This window comes from Anomalospiza imberbis, chromosome 18 (genome assembly GCF_031753505.1).
Source record: "Anomalospiza imberbis isolate Cuckoo-Finch-1a 21T00152 chromosome 18, ASM3175350v1, whole genome shotgun sequence".
Taxonomy (NCBI): Eukaryota; Metazoa; Chordata; class Aves; order Passeriformes; family Viduidae; genus Anomalospiza; species Anomalospiza imberbis.
Genome location: NC_089698.1, coordinates 1130245 through 1143672, shown reverse-complemented (window position 1 = coordinate 1143672; position 13428 = coordinate 1130245). Strand labels below are relative to the sequence as shown.

Here is a 13428-nt window from a genome sequence, read left to right as displayed (position 1 = left end):
GAGGGTTCTCTGCATTTCCTGAAAGCTTAACAAGGTAGAGCCTGGCTGCTCTTTTGAAAGGTGGTAAATGTGTGAATTCCACAAAAAAAAGGTAAAATCCTGGCTAAATAAGTTCCTGGACGCCTGTTTCTTTGAGTAGATGTTATGGACAGTTAAGATCTGTGACCACATCCTTTTGTAGAGCTTTCAAATTAAGAAATGAACAATGAAATGGGAGTAGCAGTTTTATACAAAATGTGCTAAAGTTTTTTGATGCAAAATTTTGCCTTTCTCCTTAAGCAAGGCAATTCTATACTTATTCTTGGAAAAATCTGTGATGAGTCCCTATTGCTCTGAAGGCTCAGGATGAGGAGTGTAAAGGACTAGTTTAAATCAGTCCATATCTGCTGAAACAATGGAGAGGGATTTGTCCCATGGTCATTCACAAAAAACTCCTACAACTTCGCTGTGACTCCGTTACCAGCGTGCCAGTAATCTCATGGAGAAGTGAGTTTATTAAAGAAACCTGAGATGTTTGTTGGAGAGTGGCTTTTGGATCAATCAGTGCTGAATTCCTGATGGCTTGCCAGGAAGTTTCCAGGGAAGAAACCTTGTCTTCATTGAAGCAAATAGCAAAATTTCCTTTGCAGACTGAATTTCAGCCCAAGTTTAGAATGAATTTTGACTTTTCTCTCGTTTCTCCTCTCTGGTGTACAGCTCAGAAAACCAGGTGATCTCTTTTCCATCCAGGGCTGTGACAGCAGCTTCCCCACTCCCCTCCCACGTGTACACCCTCATACATGATGTTAATTATTGTAAAAAAAAGGAGTTTGAAGTAGCACCCCATTGATTTTTGGTTTGCATGCTGCAGATTAATGGACTGAGCACGCACTCTGTGTAATCACACTGGTAGAAATTCAATAATGACTCTGCCAGAGTACTCAAGTGACCTCAGACACTGAATTCATCCCTGTTTCAACCATTTTTAATGAGACTGGCGTATTTAGCAATGCCATCAGATGGTTTGGAAAGCAAAGTGTCCTGTCCACCAAAGCAATCCTGATGGGCCAGCTGACATTAAATTTCAGTGTGTACATCTGTTCTTAGCCACAGTAGTTCACAGTGGCATGGAATGCATTCACTGGAATGTACTGAGGAAAAGAAATCTCTGATGTGTATGATCTGCAGGCCGCACTCCACTAGAACAAGGTTTCAGCCAAATCAGAGCTCAGCAAGTACCACTGACAATCCCCAAAGGAGCAGAATCTCTCTGGTTAGTTTAGCAATTGTTCACTTGGGTTTGGAGGCTTTAATTGCTTGTGATTATCATTTCCTGTGGCGTTTTTTGTCATGTCTGAGAAAGTGCAGGAGCGTGGTGAGGCTCTCCACTTGGAGATGCTATTTGTCAATTTTTATCTTGAGAAATGCCCAGAGATTTAATGAGCCTGGTAAGGAATATTTAAAAGCCGAATCTGTTCATTGCTGGGGATGTTTGGCTGGCTGTATGTGTGCACTTCCACAGTTTGGTTATGCCTGCTGTGATTTCCTCACCAGCTGTAAAACTCCTGTACATTACAGATAAACGTTGTTTAAATGCAGGGTAAACTCCCAACAGAACTCCTGGAAAAGTTAACCTGGAAATGTCGTGGTAAGGGCAGGGGACTTGATCACTCCGAACTGGCCAGAAACTCAGCTCTTGCTAACATTACTCCCAGAAACCACCCAAGAAGGGGATTGTTGCCATGTTCCGTTAATTAAAGCTGTGTTAATTATTTTGACAGGCAGCCTCTCCTGTTCTCTTCAGTATTTCTGGGCTGGTAGAGTTGCTGAGGTGAGATGAAACACAAAGTCACCAAACATGATATAATTGCCACGTCCCTCAGTGATGCAAATCAGTCGAGATTTGTTGAGGTTCACTGTGGATCACACATAAATTCATTGTGTGGGTTTATTAAACACAGAAGTCCCACAAGACACCCAGAGTTGTAGAACAGAGGGCATTTAGAGCAAAACCAGGACACTCGAGGGCAAGTGGCTTTTACGTGGTGTGCATAAAGAGGCTCTGACTTTTTAAATGTTGGGAAAGTCTGAACTCCTCGCCGCCATCTGCTCCCAGGGGATTCCTGATTTCCCTGGCTTCGCTCTGACCTCAACAACTGATTTTGAAGAGATGTGTCTGTAATTGGCAGTAGGAGTTAAGACCCAGCTGTGAGGACAGAAAGAAATAACCAGGTTTTTAATTTGGAGCCTGATTCAGGGTTCAGTGAAGTGTAGGGAGGAATGTCCATGAGCTTTAACACCTCTGTGTTTGTGGGAACATATATCTTTAATTTGGGTCACACAGTGACCCTGGAGCAAAGGCACACCGTGGATGTGCATGAGCAAGAGAGTCCTTCCAGGCCCCAGAGTCTGGCCATCACCCACTCGTCGGATGTTGAGATGCTTTAACCACCAAAGCACAGTAAATCATTTCTGTTCTGTGTTATTTGCCCTCTTTTCTGTGTGTTTCCAGTTTTCAGTTCCCTGTGTACATGTGAGACCCAGAGCAGAGTCTTAGTTTCAGTGATGCTCTCAAGATAAACCCCAGCCTATGTGGAGTAAGCAGCTGGCTGAAGTATTTATCAGGCTCTATTATAGCTGTTCCTGCCTTCTGGAAAATTATTCACAAATACACAAGCATGACTTCATTTTGCCAGGAAGCAAGACCATTAATCCTGCCTACTTTGAAGCCATGTCTTTTGTGGACTGTGGTGGGTAACTTATCTGTTCAGATTACTTAGATTCTTGGAGACTTCATCCCTTTGTAATGTTAATGACTGCTGAGTAGCTCAGCCCTGCATGAGAATTTTTTTCTTACATTTAAGACTATTTTTCTTTTCCATCTTACATTTTTTCTTATATTTTCTTATATTTGACTGTGCTTAGTTCTAAATTCTTGCATTTCTTATTTTATTATGTATTTTTTTATATAATAAATCCTCTCAAAGGGGGATTTGGTTTCTAAGGAGTTAATTGCTGTGTGCTCTTTTACTCATGAGCCAATTGAATCAGATAATTTGCTGTTTCCTGAGTAATGTCAGAGAGTGTACAGAAAGATCTTTTGTTCCACTGAAGATTTTAAAGAGGGTTTGAGGATTCCTTTCTCTGCAAATCCTTTACATGAAAGATTTACAGTATGTACGCTCCAAGATTTGGAAATGCTGCTATTTAAGCATCTACACATGTAATTAGTCACTAATTGTTAACAGCTCCTCCTCTCTTTAGCTTTTTTATTAGACCTATTCCAGTTATCGCTGAAGTCACACTCAGGAGAGTGTGCAAACCCTTTAGTTTTATGGCTGGTTTTTCACCTTAAGTAGGGAAAGATGGAATTTTGCAAGGCATTTGAGTGCTGAGGTTCTGGCCCCTGACATTTAAGAGCTTTTAGCTGACTGTAGCCCCCAGCTCCTTTTTGTAGGACCCCAGCCTGGTCTGTGCTGCCCTGGGGACACCTCCCTCTTCCAGCAGCATCACCCCCTCATTTCATGAGTACAGGGCACAGCTGTGGCCCTTGGATGCCCCTTTTTGTTCCCACCTTCTCAGTGGATCAGTGCTGCTGGTTTTCTTACCAGAGACTGGCAGCCAAAATCCTGGTGGAGACGCCCTGGGGAGAGAGGATGAGCATGGGTGAGTGTGAGGGATGAAGGGCAAGGAGCAGCAGCTCTGGAGCACTGGTTATGGAGTGGTTATGGGATCAGGGACACGGAGCAGCTCTGGAGCACTGGTTATGGAGTGGTTATGGGATCAGGGACACGGAGCAGCTCTGGAGCACTGGTTATGGAGTGGTTATGGGATCAGGGACACGGAGCAGCTCAGGAGCACTGGTTATGGGATCAGGGACACGGAGCAGCTCAGGAGCACTGGTTATGGGATCAGGGACATGGAGCAGCTCAGGAGCACTGGTTATGGAGTGGTTATGGGATCAGGGACATGGAGCAGCTCAGGAGCACTGGTTATGGAGTGGTTATGGGATCAGGGACATGGAGCAGCTCTGGAGCACTGGTTATGGAACTCAAGGAGCCCTGGCTGCAGCCTGCCTGTGTTCCTCATGGTGCAGACTTGCTCTGAATGCTGAGTGCAGAGCTGGGGCTTCACATCCCGAGACTTTTCCTGAGCTCAGAGCTCAGAGGCTGTGCAGGTTAGCTCTGAGCTGTGCATGGCTCACCACACACCCTGTGCCCCTTGTCTCAGCAGCCAGGATCTGAAGAAAAACAAGAAGCAGGGGGCTAATCAGCTGGGTCACCAGGTGGTCAGGCTTGGCAGGAGTGCTGCGAGGGGAAGGACTCTGAGTAGGAGGGAAGTGAAGAGACCAAACTTCTCCTGAGCCTTTAAAAGTTTTCTGTCTCTCATTGTAATCAAGTGTAGATGATTTGGGCATTTCAATTTCTGTCTTCCATTTCGCTGCATTGCTCTTTTTAAAATCTTAATGCTTCTGACTCCAATAGCCAAAACATCTCAATTATTGTCAGACTCCAAGGAGCTCAATGATTATAATCCTCTACAGGGAAAAAGATAGTTTAAGTGAAAGGAAGAGATTATTAGATGCAGGAGAGATATGTCAACAGTCATTCTCTCTTTGCTAAGTACTTGTAACTTAAATTTTAAAAGAAAGTATTGAAATTACTGCTCTTCAAAGAGAATACAAAAGGATAATGGTTGTTCTTTTTCTATGGAAAGTCACATTTCACTTGGGGCTAATGCCATAAGGTTCTTTCTTTGTACTGAAAACCGCAGAGTGCTAAACAAAGTCTAAAGATTGAAGTTATTAGAGGGAGATCTATGCACTTACAGTTTTATAGTTTGCAGTATGCCATTCCTGGTGTTGCCTTCCTTCTGTGCATTCCTACTCACCAGGCTATAGAAACACTTTCCATATTGCCATCAGTCAGTGACAGCATTTTGACATTTGCCCAAGGTTGTGTAGATATCAAACCCCCAGCTTGTTTCTGCTGATACCTGAAAACTTTAGATTTGCAAGTCTGGAACTTGCAGGCTTTCCCAGAGTTTCCTAAAGGTGTATAAAGTTAACCTTCAAAGTCTTTGTAGGACTGGTGTCCCTCTAGTCTCTTCTCTAAACCAGTCTCCACGTTCATCTGTCATTTTGCTCTGAGACTTACTGATGTGGGGAGAAATCACCTCCCTAACTTCTCCCTCTCCTAAGATACATACTGGAGATAATGGCCCTTATTCCTCTGCTTGACATGCCAGGTTAAAAATACCAGAAGCACTCAGCTCAGCTCCCTCTCCAGTTCCAGTCAATGTCTGGGAAGGACATTGATCTCACTAATTACCCTCTGCAGCAGAAATGTGCTGGAAGTTTCTTGGGTGACCTCTGGTCATGGAATTGCTGCTGCCTGGGAACTCCCCATCACAAGCAGAGCTTTGGCCTGGGCCAGCTCAGGTCTGCTGTGTCAGAAGGGGGAAATGCTTGATCTCCTGAATCCAGAACATTCACTTGAACCCTGTGCACTCTGCCCTGGGTGCTGCTTCTGTCCAGCCATGCCCAGAAAGCTTCCCGTGCTCTGGGGCTGGATGGAGGAGAGTATTGTAAATGCAGGTGAGCCCGGTGGGAGGAAATGCTGATGTGTGACTCCAGCTCAGAGGCTGAATGATTTCTTTATTAGAACTATGCTATAATCCATTAATATACTATTTACAGGAGATACTAAACTACAAACCTACTTGTTCTAACTCCCATATCTAACTCCTCCCAACTCGAGCCCCTCTCTGAGAGTGCAGCCACAGGTGGGTTGGATTGGCCATCAGCTCAAACAATCCTCACCAGAACCCAACCAGGCAATCACCCCAGGTAAACAATTCTCCAAACACATTCCACATGGGAAAAACAAGGAGCAGAAATAGAAATTGTTTTCTCTTTCTTCTCTCTGTGCTCCTCTATAAAAAAAACCCTAAGAAAGAGAAGAATGTGCTCCCCTGCTACAGGAGAGCTGGGGGATCTGTCATGGGCTGCACAGAAACCTCTGCCATGCCCATGCCCTGTTGTCATTTGTGCAGCCCAACCTTAAATTTCTTCTGAGCACTGATGAGGGCCCCAAAGATCAGGGCTCTGGTGTGGGGTGCCTGCAGTCTCTGCACTTCACTGCCAAAGCTGTGGCAAGCAGGGGAAGGCTGTGCTGCTAATTCTGAGAGTCTTCAGTCTTCAGTTCTCTCTTCCCCACCTTTAGCTCGCTGCCTAAAAGCGTTCTTTGGAGGAAAAAAGCCACAGTGCTGCAGGACTGGCTGATTTGCCAGCACAAACTGCGTTACCCAAGTGCTCACTTGTCCTTTGAACATGAAAAGACAGACAGGTGGAGCCTGGGGTATTACTTGGTACAAAGCAAACATTTAAAAAGCACCGAGTTTCAGGTCCTTGCTGGTAATGGAAAGTGCTATTTTCAAAAGTGCCATTTGACATTTGGAAGATTAACTGGTACTGACTTCCTGTGTGAGCTGGGCTCCTGAGTATCTGAGTCACTTCTGGAAACCTGAGCTGGCCATCTGTTTCACTTAGGCTTTGCAGTGCCAAGTGAAGCAATGCATAAATACTTGGATGACTGTAGTTTGTAGTACCTAAATTTAAAAAAGCAGTTATTTCAACAGCCCAACACCTATTGGAATTTTCAGAACTTCTGGGGCCTCGAATTCCCAGTGCCTGGGAGAAAGCAGAGGCATTTGAAAGCAATCAGTCTGAAAGGAACTTGTGTTCTTGAAAACCCCAGAGCTACCCCAGCGCTTTGGAATGTGGCAGCAAGGTACTTCTAGAAATGTCACCTGCATCCCAACGAGAATCTTGCAGCAGACTTACACGTGAAAGCAAAGTATAATTCTTAAAACAGAGCCAAAAAGTGAGGTGTAAAATGGTAACATACATAACAGGGACCTCCTAGTGCAAGTTTGTGTTCAGACTGAGATGGAGAAAGTAAGAGGAAATGCAGGGAGCTGCTCTATGTGGGGCTGCCTCGAGGAGCTGCAGGGAAAGGCAGGCTCGTGCTGAACAGTGGCTGCTAGCTTTTGGTTAAAGATAGCACTGTATTTTTTTAAATTTCATTATAAGTAACTGCGTGTTGATTGTTTTAAAGGAATTTAGAACAATGGCTGGTGTTGGAGTTTATTCCTGCAGCTGGGTCAGGAGTGTAGAACAGCCTCAGTTTTATGATTTCTTAGCTTTGACATTAATTAAACAGTCATTGGACTTTGTGGATGAGGTGGATCTGGACTGGTTAACATGAGAGCAGATGCAAATAATTTTTAAAATATTTTGTTCCTGCTATTTAATGCACTGATTTTCTTTATACCAATGTCAGGGCACTCAAAGCCTCCCTCACACAGTAGGCAGAGCTCTGCAAACTCCTCAGGACTCAATTTAAACATGGATGTATTGTTTGTGTCCTCATTTCTCCCATGAACTCCTGCATGACCTTGGGCAAGTCACTTCCTTTATCTGTCCCCCAGCTCTGGTAACACAAAATAGGTTAATAGTTGTGTGCTGTGCGTGGAAATCCTGGCTGAAAGCAGCAAGAGAAATGTATTGCAGTTGTTGTTGATGTTATGGATCTGTTTAAGCAACGTGTCCTTATGGACCTGTGCATCATATGAGCAGCCCCTCTGAAGGCAGCAGGGCTGTTTAACATTGAGAGTGGTTTGCTGAACAATGGCCAGAAAACAGGGATGAACCCATAAGCAGCAGATACTCCCCAGGGCATTTAGCAGCAGCAGTGATGGTTCAGAGCCCCCTTAGGAGGGTGGTGAGATATACAAATAATTGTCGTCGGGATTTAGGCATTCAGGAGGCAGCAGTCTGCTTTGCATGTAAACAAAATGTAGGTCTTGAGGGAGTCTGTGTCTCAGCTAAATCTGCTCGTGTATAAATCCTCTTTTTTAGGCTTATATTTTGTAATCATTGTAATTTAAATTCAGCTACAGTCCACAGGATTTGCACATTTTACCACCATTAAGGAAGTCAATAGGAGCTGTGCATCCCACTCCCCGTAGCTGCCCTTCAATAATTAACTCCTTCCCCTCTCCTAAATCTGAAATTAGGGACAGCAGCAGCACTTGAGAGAGGCTTCGAGAGCGTTCAGCCTGAGAATCTGCATGTGAAGGACAATTAATTCAGCTGCAGTGTGTTCATCTCTCCTGTCTGCTGGCTTTCCAGGCTGCTGCCCTGTGCTTGCTGGGTCAGCCCCAGCCCCGGCCATCAGCAGAAGCTTGGGCTGTGCCCTGGTGATTGCATGCCAGGGGATCAGGCTGCCAGCAGCACGGCCCCTGAGCCCTTTGGTTTCCTTCTGATGTTTGTTTGGCACCCTTCCCATCACCCACATTCCGTGGAATGAACCAGCTCCATGTGCCCTGCCAGCTGAACGAATTCCTCACAAACTCACCGCTGAAACAAGCTGGTGCTGGGACAGGGATCCCCGCTCCCCAGAGCAGCACTCCATTCTGCTGGCATCCCTCTGGTCCTCCCTTCACGTGTCTGCATTTCACGGGCAGAAAGCTGTGCTTTGTAGCTCTCCAGGGGTGACAGATGCTGCTCTGGCCCTTGGCACAGGAGGCAGATGTTCCACGGAGCAGGACGGAGAGGAGAACACCCAGCCTTACCCACCAGCCATGGCTGAGGTTTTTCCTTGGCAGTTAATCATGTAGAATTCAAACCTGCAGGAGAAGGGGGTGTTGAACATCACCTCAATTGTGCCTGTTATAGAAGTGTTATAATTGAAAGAAAGGGAGCCTCAATATCTGTATTACACGTGGAGCATTTTATTAACTCACAGAGGCACTTGGGGTTGGCTTTTTTTCCCCCTGGAGGCAATAGTAAAATTTGACAGGTGATTTTGTAGATGAAGACAGTAAACATCTGTTGAAAATGATAATGTCTGAGTAGTTTTGTTGTTTCTGTGAAAACTTAGTTACACTCATTTTAGATTAATTTTTCATTGTCTTCTGTAAATGAGAATTGCTTACATGGCTGCTTCAAATGGGACTTTGATTGCTTTCCATCTACTGCCAAGACCCTAAAAGACAAAAAAAAAAATCAAGCATAAAACCACTTATGAGCAAAGATACAATAAATTCGTGTTACAGTGCATGTTAATTTGATAAAATAAAGTTTTGCTATGCAGCAGTTTGTGCTCATGTGTAAGAGAGGCATATACATTAGCCATTTAAATTCAGCACTGTGTTAAACAGCAATAAAAGCAATTCTGGCTGCTATTGGGAGCTTTTGGTGTGGTATTATGGAATTTCCCAAAAGTCTGAGAAGCAATGTGGGAAAAATAAAATGAAATTTTACTCATGGAAAAATTGTACTCGTGGAAAAGGAAGTGCAAGTGCAGCCTTGCAGCAAAGGCACCAGAGAGGGATGGAGAAGGTGGAGCTTCAGTTCACCCCCAGAATTCCTGTGCTCGCTTTTTTGGGGAGTGTGGAAGGAAGGGGCTGCCCTTGCCATGCGGGCACAGCACTGGGGGCTGGGTCCAGGTGTTTGGTGGGGTCTGGAACAACTCACTTTTCAGTTTATCAGTGAACTAACAGACATCCTTCCGCACTCCCTGTGTGTTCAGTGGGAGTGTGGCCACGCAGTCTCCTGTTAAGTGAAACCATCTCTTCGGTGTAAAACAGCACTTAGGACTGTGTTGTGCCAGGATTCAAAAGGAGCAAGGCAGAAGAGCTGGACAGAGTCTAAGCCATGATTCAGCCTGCTCTGGAGTAGGTCAGAGGCATTTCAAGTGCTGACTCCCTGCAGGGGGGATTTCACCCAGGATGGTCTTTGGGCCTGGGGAAGTGGTCAGGACCTGTTGTTTGTGAGTTCACAGAATGATCAGGCAAGTGCGAGTGAAAGTCACCTGCTCTTTTGTCAGATCACACACTTCATAACGCTTGAGTCCTGTGCTGACCTTTTGCAGAAGTTTCTTTTGGCATAAATGTCAGGAAATGCGGCTGGGAATGAAAATATTGATAAATATAGTGCAGGATCTAAATTGTAACTTCAGCTTGCTGGGGAGCGGCTATTTGGGCAGCCTTCATTTGTTTTTGAAACACTGTGCATCACCCAGTCCTTCATATCAATCCCTCTGAAAATGTTTCTAACACACATCACTTGCCTTCCAAGGCTTCACACCACAAAGAGCATTGTTCAGAGAGGGAAATCGCTGCCTCTCTAACAAATTGATACTTCTAAGTTCACAGCAGAGCTGTTTTTTATAACTTCTTCACCCGAGGAAGTTCAGCTCAGATGTGCCAATACATTTTTAAGGAGCTCCTGTTTTTCTTGCATTGAGCCAATTCTTCTGACAGGCTTAACAGGAGGCCAGGGAAGACAAATGACTGGTGTGAGATCACACAGCCCCTGCATGACCCCACAAAGGGCTCTGACACAGGCTCTGAACACCACGGGGACCTGCCAGAAGCCAACAGCTAATGGAGCTGCCTGCCTCTTCCCAGTTTCCAGAGCTTGGAAGGAGGGAGAGAGCGGGGGGCAGCGAGCAAGAGAGTTTATCAGTAATCAGAGGATGTGGTGTGGATCCCCTGTGGCGGTGCTCCCTGCAGAAAGGGCCCAGGCTCTGTGGTGAGTATCAGGATTGTTGGCTAGCAGAGGATCACGTAAATGTGATGGAGGATTTGAGAGCTGGGAGTGGGGAAGGGGAGCAGATACCATCTCAGCTGGGCAAACTCAGCCTGCCCAGCCTGTTGGCTTGTGTCTGTGTCACCTCCCACGGCACACACACTGAGCACTTCCTTCACAAGGTCCATGTCCTCAGCCTTTGGCTTGTCACAGATGGCTTTGTGCTTGCCAGTAAATTACATCAGTGGTTCCAGAAGCTCCTTTTTTTTGTGTCTGCTGGCACAGGTAGAACATGGGAGTACTCTACGATAATTTAATACAGCCAGTTTAGACATTCTCTGGTTTTTCTCTTCCCTTTCTCTCTCCTCTTCACCAAGACATTTAGTGCCTTGTTGATGATCTGTGAACCACATCATCAACAAGAGGAATTGAATAAAAATCGACTGATGTCAGGAAATAATGTCAATTTACACTAGGTGCCATCTACTGAGGATGAAGAGACAATCTCAGATAGCCTAGAGCACTTCTTACTTGCCTTAGGCATAATTTTATCTTTATATTTGACTACTTGGAGCTTGGTAATGCTGTAAATCCCTTTTTCTATATTCAAAAAGCTCCATCTGTTTTGGGAAACCCTTTAAATGAGTCCTAAAGGCCAAGTCTCTTTATAGAAATAACTGGAGAGCACAGCTATCCTATCTGCAGAAAAAACAGCCAACTTCCTGGTGAAAAGTAATTCTTGGACGAGTTGGAAATGCTGCTAAAAATTACTAAGGAAATACTTGTCCATTTTCAAAAAGCCTTTTGATTGAATGTCGTGTAGATATGAGCATGTTTGGAATGTGTATCAGACTGTGAAGATTCTCCCATCTAGAGTGGGGGGATCCTCTCTCCCTCTGGTACAAACTGTGCATTCTGCAGCCAGCCACCGCAGGATATTTGCAGAGATTTGTGCCCTGTGTTTGCCAGTTCTCTGTGTACCATGTTGGCTTAGCACAGCTCACCCTCCCCAGAGCAGCAGAGCTGAACACTCCTGGAAATTCAGCTCCTAACGTCACGTTGCCCTGCAGAGGTTTTACCTCTGCATTAGGCAGAACTTTGTCCGGAAGGGGAAATTTTTGTTTCTGTTGAAGCAATCCCCAAGCAGAGGAGGAGTTCCTGTCCTGTGCTGGCCTTTGCAGCCTGGTGACAAGTGATGCCACAGCACAGGGCAGTGACAAAGGTGTGCAGCAGAGGAGAGCCCAATTCATCGAGTTAGGGCGAGGAGAGGGACAGCAAAAGGAAAAGCCAACCCTCCCGCAGAGCAGCCAGGTCATCTGTGGGAGCAGAGCATTACAGCTGCTGGAATATTCAATAGCAGCTGTAAGCAGCTCTCTGCTGGTGGAAAAGGTCATCTCTTGGTTTGCCTTGGGCTTTAGAAAATACTTTCAAATTGTCCTGCCTTCTCTAAGCTGACAGTGCTGCTGGAGAGAGCGCCTGAGGGAGCAGGAGAGGTGACACTGCAGCAGGGGCCCCACTGCCATCAAATCAAAAGCAGAACCACGAGTGACGAGCCAAAGTCAGGTCAGGCCCAAAGTGTCACAGCAGCCAGGCTCGGGGCTGTCACCACCTGATTCCTCAGGCACAGGGGAGCGGGCAGCAGCACTCACTGAGCAGCCCAGGAGTTTGGAGGGATGTTCTCACAGCTTTTACTGGGTGGATCCTTTCCTGCACGCTCTGGTTTCTGTGTTAAAGGAAAGATGGATGGTTTGCTGCACGCTGAGGGCAGTGACAGTGTGTCCATGGTTCACCCCTTTTCTAATGGCTCTGAAGGCAGGGCAGCTGGCAGGCTGCGACCCCAGGAGAACCAAACTAGATGGAGGATCTGAGCTGGGAGCCGGCTGCAAGGGGCAAACCCCTTTATACTGTTGAATTTCCAATTCCTGGTTGGCTGGCATCATCCTTCCCCCCGTTTAACCTTTTTTTTTTTTTCATATTGCAAGGCTGCTGTATCAGACAAGAGCCCGTGAGAGCGTTCTTGGGTTTTCTCTCCCTGCAGCTGTGTTTGTCACTGGCAGTTCAGATGGGAGCAGAGGCAGCCTGGGCTGACAGATACTGAGTGCTTGTCTTTAAGAATTGTCTCTCCCGTGACAGTCACACAGCTGTGGCGTCACTGCTGCTGCTCTTCTCCTGCAGGAACAATTAACAAGTGTAAGAAAATTTCTTACCACACAGGCAGAGGTGGAAATGCAACTGAAAGGTCCAGAGGAGCTTCTGATTTTGGCTTTGTATTTCCCCAGAGCCTTGGAAAGCTGGACTTCCATCAGTGCACTCCCACCTGTGATCAAACAGACTGTTCAAAGTCAGCAAAGAGCAGGAGTGGTGACTAGTATTGTTGAAGATTTCAATAACAAAGGGAAAGCTTGTTTTCTTTAGAATCTTCTTTCCTTTTTTTTTTTTTAACAGTGTCCCCTAAATGTCATTTGTATAATTACATAGAAACCTGTTTTGACTCACCAAGTGCAAAAAGGCATAGAAAGAAGGGCATAAAAAGGCAGCAATGATTGCTTGGAAAAAATCACAGCAGAGTTTGAAATCTTTGCTCTGGGCAGTGAGGCAAATGTGTAACTGTGCTGCGTGGAAGGATTCTGTGCTAGGCTCTTGTTTATTACTTTCTGCAATAGAAATCTTGCTGTTGTTTGAAGAGTATTCTGATATCATGGAGCCTGTGGTTCCCCCTAGCACTCCTGCACTCTTCTGGGGGTCAGGAGAAGATGAAATTGTTTTCCTAGCAATGGAAAGTCACCTCTGTAAAGCACATCTCTCAAAAGCCCCATCCCAGTCCGTTGTGTTTTCTTGCTTTGCCTGATTTA

The 13428-nt window shown here is 45.6% G+C and overlaps 1 protein-coding gene and 1 long non-coding RNA gene across 4 annotated transcripts in view; one reads left to right on the top strand and one right to left on the bottom strand.

Annotated features, from left to right (window-relative positions):
- LOC137484491 (transmembrane protein 132C-like) overlaps window positions 1–13428 on the top strand; it is a 184551-nt gene that overhangs the window by 115605 nt on the left and 55518 nt on the right. The window lies entirely within an intron of this gene.
- On the bottom strand, window positions 4354–5555 carry LOC137484492 (uncharacterized). Its single transcript, XR_011004898.1, has 2 exons — window positions 5310–5555; window positions 4354–4516 (listed from the first exon to the last, which is right to left on the bottom strand). It is a non-coding gene; the product is annotated as an uncharacterized lncRNA (long non-coding RNA).